The following is an 8,659-nucleotide window of genomic DNA, read 5'->3' as shown; positions in this document are numbered from 1 at the left end:
AGGGAGGCAAAGTTATTGCAAATTCAAAATATGGACCATACAGAACCCCAAAAGCTTTCACACTTAAAGCCTCAGAAAATATATATTTTTATTATTATTCTATATACGAATAGCTTTCATTCAGATCAGATTTATTCTGTTTCAGATCAAAGGGATAAGAAAGCATTTAGAAAGTTTAGAAGAACTTAGAAGTAACAGGGAATACCGTGAATTCTTTTCAAATCTAGAGACTCATACACACCAACATTCACAATCACAGTTTGCAAACGTAAGGATTTTTATTTCCCCTGCTCTGGCTCAGATGCCTTTTAAACCATATTGGTAGCACACTGCCCCATATGGCAGTGTTCCTTAGCAAACCTGCACAAGAGCTTGGGGCCATATTCCTCATTTAAAGGCCTCAGTAACTTTTCCAGGGGGAGTGAATGTGGCCCAAGCCATCACTTCAAAGCAATATTGCAAATGGTTGAACTGAGTGGCAACAGTTTTTCACAGAGCTACCATGTGTAGGGGTTAGCCTCAAAGTTTCTGGAAAAGGTTCTTTTTGCACACAATGCACAAAATTAACAAGGGATTCTCAAGCCCTCTGTAAAAGTTAATCTTTCTTATGTGTATAACTGAAAATCATTTCCAACAATTAAGCTATAACTTAAAGTCGACCGTGATGACATGCTTCTTATCTTGTTTTAACCAATAATCTGCCATTTACACCAGAAACCACTTTCTCAATTTTTAGCATCTAAAAGATTTTATGATTTAGAAATTATGAGTAATGAATTAAAATTTTAGAGATTAGCAAAGATTAGTAATTAAATGCTTAAAGCTTCTTGCAATTAGTACAGGAGATTGCTGACATGTAACCAGGTTCACCACCTGTGGTAGTTCATTTATAGCTTGGAAGGAAACCAGAATGTTCCCTAAATTTTCTTTGTTCACCTCAGGAAAGGGTATTATAGGCAGGTCAGAGGCAGACAGGCCAGACAGAAATGCCTTTTAAGAATAAAGTCTTTGACAGTACATTCAATTTTTTCTGAGAAAGAGACGTTTTCAAATTACTGATTAGCAAGGAGAGGCTTGGTGTTTGCTAGACTCAGACCTTTGCATTTAATGTGCCCATATATCTTTCAAATTGAGACAAAGTTCAACACATTTTACCCACCAATAATTTCTTTGAACTTCATCTGGAGCATCCTCTTTTCTCAGAACTGTCCTAATGCACTCATCCTAAGGCAGCTCAGAATGACAGGTATTTGGGAAGACCAAGCATCTCACAGCCATCCTGCTTCCATACAGGTCCAAGCTCTTCCCCCTGCCTTGGGCATTGATCACTCAAGGAATTCCACCATAGGCAAGGCAAGTCTGCCCCTACACAGCTGCTTAGCATAAAAAGCCCAGCACAGGTGCAGCCCACACTACAGCAATGTATGTCACATCCAAAAGCCAATAACAGAAAAAAGTAAAGCAGCACAAACAGAACAAATGTTTTCCTGAGAATGGTATCAGGCATCAAATTATGTTTAACACCTGGTACATGGGAAAAGAAAGCCACTACTCTCATGGTGAATCTTCACCATTGTAGTGAACATGACAGTGCCACTCCAGTTAAAGCATTTCCCAGGGTGGAGCATGGGGATCCTGCACCCCAGCACTTCAGGGAGGGCATTTTTCACTAAGAACTAAACTTCCATTTACATTTCTTGTCCATGGTTCTCACCCTCAGATATCAGGGTGGTGGCACATCAGCAAGATGACATTTGCCCAAGAAACCTAAATTTAGCTACAAACTTTAAAACCACTTCCAGGTTCTCTAATGCAGACATAGGGTTTGACTACCCAGATCTAAGAATGGGGGGGGGGTGTGGATCTGTCCGCTTAGATCTGAAGATCTGTCTGATCTTCTTCATCAAGAACAATACAACTTCTTAGCACAACTTAAACTAACCCAGCCCCTGCTTTAGGGAACAAGACCTTTGTCTGCTGGAACAATCGCCCGCCAAAAATTTACAAACTTTGTCATCAGTTAAAAACTGGCAGAGGGGTTCACAGGTCTAGGGCCTTAGAAATACAGTACTTGACAGTTCACTAATTATTCATGCCACTAATTAAATTTAACTCTATCTTTTTTTCCCTTATTCTGACATCACCCAGCATCCCATATGATTAAAAAAATTAAATTTTTTTGTTTAAAAAACAAAACCTATAAAATCTCTCAGAAGAAGGAGATAGAATATTTTCCTGGGTGACTTTGAGACTAGAAAAGAAACAGTTAAGGGTCTGGCAAGCCTGAGTTTCACTCTTTCCTGACTTTTATCATGTAAATGTGAAAAGACATCTAAAGACTGAACCTGTAGATCTAGCATTCTTATTTTAATGCACTCTCCAAAACAATGAGTTCTAACTCTAAAGAGCCAGCTACGATATTTTTTTAAAGTGCACATGAATCTATAGGATTTATAATGCAAACATGTAGTTTATTATCTGCTTCACTAATGAAAAGCAACTAAAACAAATACACAGGTCAGCAAGTACCTTTGAGATGGCAAAAAAGAGACTTCAGAGAACACTGTTTATAAAAGACACTGATCACTCTCCTAGTTAGCTATTTTATATTGCTAATAAAGCACTGGAATCCCCGAGTCACATTCTTAATCAACTTCATAAATGATTTGCCCAAGTATCCTATCACTACTTAAGCATAACATAGTTTATTATTCACTCATGAGCTTCTGACTTTTAGCTAGTATCAGATTTTGCTTCAAGCACACCCATATAGAGGTGAAATAAAGATATCATTATCTGAGATTTCCTCATTTGTTACTCTTCTTTCCCACTACCTGTACTTTCCACTGTGTCTGCAGTTTAAAGTATAACTCAAGTATAACTTTGGTCAAGCAAAAAAAAAAAAAAAAAAAAAAAAAAAAATTGAGTTTTGTGCTGTTTTAGGCCATATTCTTTATGTTCAGGCTTTTGCTCCAGTTACAAGCTAAATCCTGTGGGTAAACCAAAGAACAGCGGTCCTGAGTTACGAGTTGTGGTAAGAATCTTGTAACACCATGTTGGACTTATCGGAAATATTCCTGGTCTATTAACCTAATAAAACTGTGCTTAAAACCTTCCTTTTGTCTGTCTTCAATTACCTGCATGTCCAGACCAGTACTCTCTTGTCAAAGGCCTGCTGTTGTAATTCTCACTCTCTAACACCATGTGGTTTTAGTTTCATCCTGGATTTCTCTCCATATACCTTTTTTCCCCTTCTTTTATACACATCTCTGCCCCTCCCTTATGCCATGACTTCAGAAGCAAAACTGTTTCTCAAGAAAAGTGGTGCTGCTGCATGAGGGTTTAGATGTCAGTGTGATGACATGGGCTGTAGCTCTCTGTGTGCCAGAGCTTTTCCAGATAGAAAAATGTAAACAAAATAAACACAACAGTGCATTTTGTATGACAACAAGGAAGCTCAGCCAAAATTTGAAGGCAGTGACTTGTATACATTCATGTAAGGAAGAAGCTTGGCTCAGTTACCATAGTATGCAGAATTCACTGAACATACTGGAACAGAGAATGCCAATAGCTTCAACCAGATCTAAGTGCTATTTACATGATTCAGCAGCAGTTCCCAATTGGCTGGCTCACAGGCCTGACCCCTCATTAAGAATTTCCCCTCTATTGGAATGTTTTGAAGTTTCCATGAACTGAAATCCTGAATTCTGTTCACCTCTAATAACAGGTTCAAGTCCAGTAAAGTCGAACCCAAAACTCTTCAGATACCAGAGTATCACCCTCACATCATACTTAAAACCATCTTGACTTTTTGTTTCATGGAAAAGAAAGTTTGTAAGATGACTTTTGGAGTCCCTGAGACAATATACGTCCCTGGTCTCCTGTGCTTTCATGCCCTGTAAGCCACTCTCACCATGAAGATTGTAGCCAGCTAATTTACAGTCCTCATGCAACGTCAGGCTATTTGCAAATTAGATTCTGTTATACAGCACATATGAAAGGTTATTGCTGGTCACACCTTTCTGGAGAGGGAATTCTAACAAGCCAGTTTGCCACACCCGGCATGGTTAGCAGAGCCATGAGCACCAAGTGGAATTTAGGCTAGAACAATAAGCCTGAGCTCTGGTTTTAACTTCTGAAGTGCAAATAAAATACAGCTTAAATTTGTTGGGTGTTTTGTGGGTTGATTTTGGGCTTTTTTAAAGACTTCTCCCAGGGTCCTGTCTTGCTCTTGAATGCTTAAAAAGAGCTGTAAGTTAATGAAAGATCACTATGTTCCCACACACATAAAAATAAGGTAAATATCACAGAAAGATGTAAGCACTCAAAAAAATTATAGATACACAAACAAGCCTTTCTTTATAAACACAGTAACAGACATGCAGGCTCTCCCATCCACTTAGCATAGGAATTGCTGCCGAACTAACTTCATTACAACTCTGAAAATAGCTGGATATTTCCAAATGCCAATCAGAAGCTTCAGACTCCAAGGCAGTGACACACTCTTTGCCTCTTAATACAACAGACATCGTGTCTGCAGTTTCTGGTGAACCGGCAGGGCATCCTGGCATCCCAGTGAGATTCCTACGGAAGGAGAGGAGTTGAAGGAATACAGCTGTTGTCACAGGGGAAAATGTCACTGATTAAGATTTCAGTGCTCTTTTGTTTTCTGCAGCACTTCAAAATAGAAATCACACACGTTTTCAGCAGACCAAAGCATTCACTCAGAAATCACTATCAGTGCCACTTCCCAAAGCCGCATGCCCTCGGAAATCCAGAGAGCTAAAATAATACTGGGTTGTACCTTTGTTCTTATCAAAAGCATCAAATCTTTCAGAGCCATAGCAGCTTATGAATGAGAGAAATCTGAATTCTATGCCAAGAGCATTTCCTAGAGATCAAAAAAAGCCTGTTTATTTGAATTTGAAAATACAGTGTGATTAATTTTTTTTTTTTCTCTCCATGTAGTGTGCTGGAGTTCAGTCTCATATAATGCTCAAGCTTGTCGATGAATGGAAAGAATAAGTAAACTGGAAAACAGATCAAAATTTTTATTCAGATAATACTTATATTTGGAAGCCTGACCATCTAAAATATTCAAGGAACAGAGGGGAAAACACCAAGTCAGAAAAAACAATTATGTTATTATTACTGTTCATTTGAAACAGAAAAATCCACGTGCATTTCCATGGCTCAGTTTTTCCCACAAAATGGAAAACTAATTCCCTTTTAGTCAAAACGAGACCTACTTTTATTTTCTATTTCTTGTGGAGTAATCAGACTTGCAAGAGAAAAAGAGAGAAGCTAGCAAGGAGAGATATATCTGTCACCCTGACCAGAAAAAAAACAGGGAGCCCCCTTGGTCTCATATCCTGGTAAACTTCCCACTACATAACACAGCCTTTTCAGGGGCAAAATTCTCCATTTACCTATTCCTTCTGTCAAGCAGAACCTATATATTAGTATTTCAAATAGAACTTGCAGCCATTGATCTTATGGACAACAAATCTGCCAGTAAGGTTCTCTGCTCTCAGCTTCTGCTCTGAAGGGCAGAACTCAACTTGCCAGACACAAAAGTCTTCATAATCATTGTACTGCCTTACTCTAAAAGTAAGGCAATAACAAGAAAAATGTGTTTAGAAGGCCACAGATTTAAGACAGTTGAGCAGCTTTCCAACAGATAGAAATGTTTGATGCAATCATCTTCTCCCTCTTTCACAAAGAGTTCACAATAAGAATTTGCTTTCTTTGTATTTACAAGCTTTTATTTTGTTGTGGTCACGAAGGATTTGTCACCATGAAAAGCCTAAAGTCACTGCCTTCATCTCTGACAAATCTTGGGAAAGCCTAAAGCCTTGACTGACTTTCAAACACAGAAATTGTTATGAACACAAACCATGACAAAGATGTCAATGGGTCACCTAGAGGGAGACCTCACATTTCTGTGCAAAGGATGATCGTGCAAGGTAACATTGGATGTGCCACAAGCAAGAAATAAAATCAAGCACAGCATGTACTGGCTTCACAAGACCCTGAAGGTGCTCCAACCAAACTTCAGGACATTTTCTGGGCCAGGTAGGTCTTGAAGCCTGAGGAGAAACACTCCGTGATGATTTTGCAGTCAGTTACAAAAAACATTCTGCTTTTGGGGAATTGAACCACTGTGACCAAGGCAAAGTTATTTGCAGCAACTTTCTGGAGTAAAAAAGTTTTTCCAACTGATGTACATGGAATTCTCACACAAATGCCAGTTTTTCATCTTAAAATATTTGGGTTTTGGGAGGCTGGGGGAAAGGTTGTTAGTTGGATTCAGTTTTTTAATCAATAACCCTAAAATAAAAAGAATAATAAAAATAAATATAATAATAATAATAATAATAATAGGAATTCTCAGAACATCCCTTCCTAGCACAATAACAGGAAATAAGAAAGCCAAAATCCAGGCAGGTTTTTCAGGACTTTCTTGAATGGAATAGCACCATTTTTTACAATGTAAGTAAAACAATGTGTGGAGGCATACACATTCCATTCCTAACAGCACCTACAAAGTGGAAAAAGTTCATTTCCATTAAGTAAGGCTTTCCTTGCTGAGAACATCATCTCAAGAACCATCCCAGGCCCCACTAGTCTCACTGTCACTGAACAAGTAACCATTAGCAAGCTTTTGGGACAGAGGATGTGGCACAAAACTGGATAAAACTTGCAGGACAGATGGATGCTAGGAGTGGAGCCCTGGAGACTCTGCTCTCTGGAACACAGCTTTGCAGCCACTGCCATCTGCTCAGCACTGCTTTGAGGAAAGATGAACCTAACCCATAAAACTTCTAACAGGATGCCTTAAAAAAAAAAAGAACCAAACCAAAATTTTCCTCTTAAGAAAATACCTTTCTGCCAAACTTTGGTGTCAGTTCTCAAAGTTCAAAGGTCTGCATGAATAATTTCCAAATCCCATGTAAACCTAAGTTGAACCAGGATTTTTCCATAAGTTGTTTCAAGATTTGAAAAGTCACTGAAATTTTGAATGGTAACAATAAAAAAAATTGTCAAAAAATATGTCGAAATATGTCAAGAAACATACTTGACGCTAATTATCTTCCTTTGTCTTCATCACCACCTATTCTCTTTAGTAAAATGACCTCACAGCAAATTAAAAAAACCCCTCACAGATCACAAGCTGCTTTGTCCTGAGAGCAAGAGGAGTAAGAGAAATAGTCCCTGCCACAGGATAGACAGTGAGGCAGCCTGACTACAGCAGATCTGTCTCACTTGGACTAAGCCATCATGTGATCAGGTCTGCTGCATTTCCCACACTTCCATTCACAAGACAAAGACACCATCAATAAAATCAAATTTCAATCCAGAAGTAAAAGAATTACACTAATGGGTGTTAATTTTGTGTTTTCTTCCTGTGTCTAAGGGAAAAAAATATATACACACATTTTTTAAATGGTAGAAAGAAAATGAGCTATCCCCCAGCTCATGCCAAGGGCTAGGGAGGGACTAGAGGCTCCTTGGGCCCCCATTTTTTTGCTCCCATCATATGAGAGGGCCCAGCCTGGTTGCTCAGATCTGTGTCCCACACACTAATCCCAGCTCCTTTTATCACAAGAGAGTTCTGAAGCACAGGGCTGTGGCTCTGACTGTGGTTTGAGGCTTCCCAGCTGCTCACAAAGGCCATGGGCAGGGCAGCTTTAATGACAGAGACACAACTGAGAGTATTTCCAATCTGCCAAGTATTTCCAAGCTCCTAGTGGGGTGACCACTCTTGTCACTTTGTTTTAGAGTCTGTGCAAGTTCATTCATTACTACCAGGAGTAAAGGGAAAGCTCAATTACAAACATAAGCTTTTGCAGGAAAGTGTTAACCAACGTTAATTAAATCTTGGTTTCAGCATACTGTTCATCTTGAAGAAATCTGGTCATAACACGTGACAAGTCAAAAAAAGAACAGAACAAAGTTCTCCAGTTGCATTGCCCACAGTGATCACACTGAATTGCTCACCTGAATTGAAATAAAAATCTGGGATGAGACTTCACATTTGAGACTTTGGCTGCTGACACAGGATATTACACCAGGTGCTTGTAAACTCAGTACCAGAATATGAAGAAGGCAAAAAATATTTCTGAGAAGGTTCTTTAATGAAAACAGCAAACATTTTCAGTATGGGCATCACTGCAAAGGCATGACAAGCATGTCCAAGGCAGGTCCCTGAAGGAGAGTGGCAAGCAAGCTCCTTTAGGAAGAAAGAAACGAGCAAAGTCTGTTCCAGAACTCCCTAGAAGCCCCTGTTTCAGCCTAAATGGAACTGAACAGAAGTTTTACTGGAATCAAATGAAAACTCAACTGAAATTTAGTTGCAATTAGATTTGAAATAGAAGCCATTCCTTGAGCTCAGATCCATAAGTCTCAGGAGTGGCAACTGCTCACACTTGCATGGTGGTACAAAGTGTCAACCTTGTACATCCCATCAGTACAGTTATGACCAAGGTTTGACCATTAGAGAAACTGAAACAACATTTCACAAAGAAAAGAAACCCATTTAAAAAATAACTTTTCTTGTTTTCCAGAGGGGGGAAGAAAAGTGAAAACCCTTTATGAAGAACAGTAAGGTTAATCACAAACACCATAAAGGTAGTGGTAGCAGCCAAAGGCTTGAGTG

This window comes from Cinclus cinclus, chromosome 5, assembly GCF_963662255.1.
Source record: "Cinclus cinclus chromosome 5, bCinCin1.1, whole genome shotgun sequence".
Lineage (NCBI taxonomy): Eukaryota > Metazoa > Chordata > Aves > Passeriformes > Cinclidae > Cinclus > Cinclus cinclus.
The sequence above is the reverse complement of the archived record's forward strand: the minus strand, read 5'-3'. Positions refer to the sequence as shown.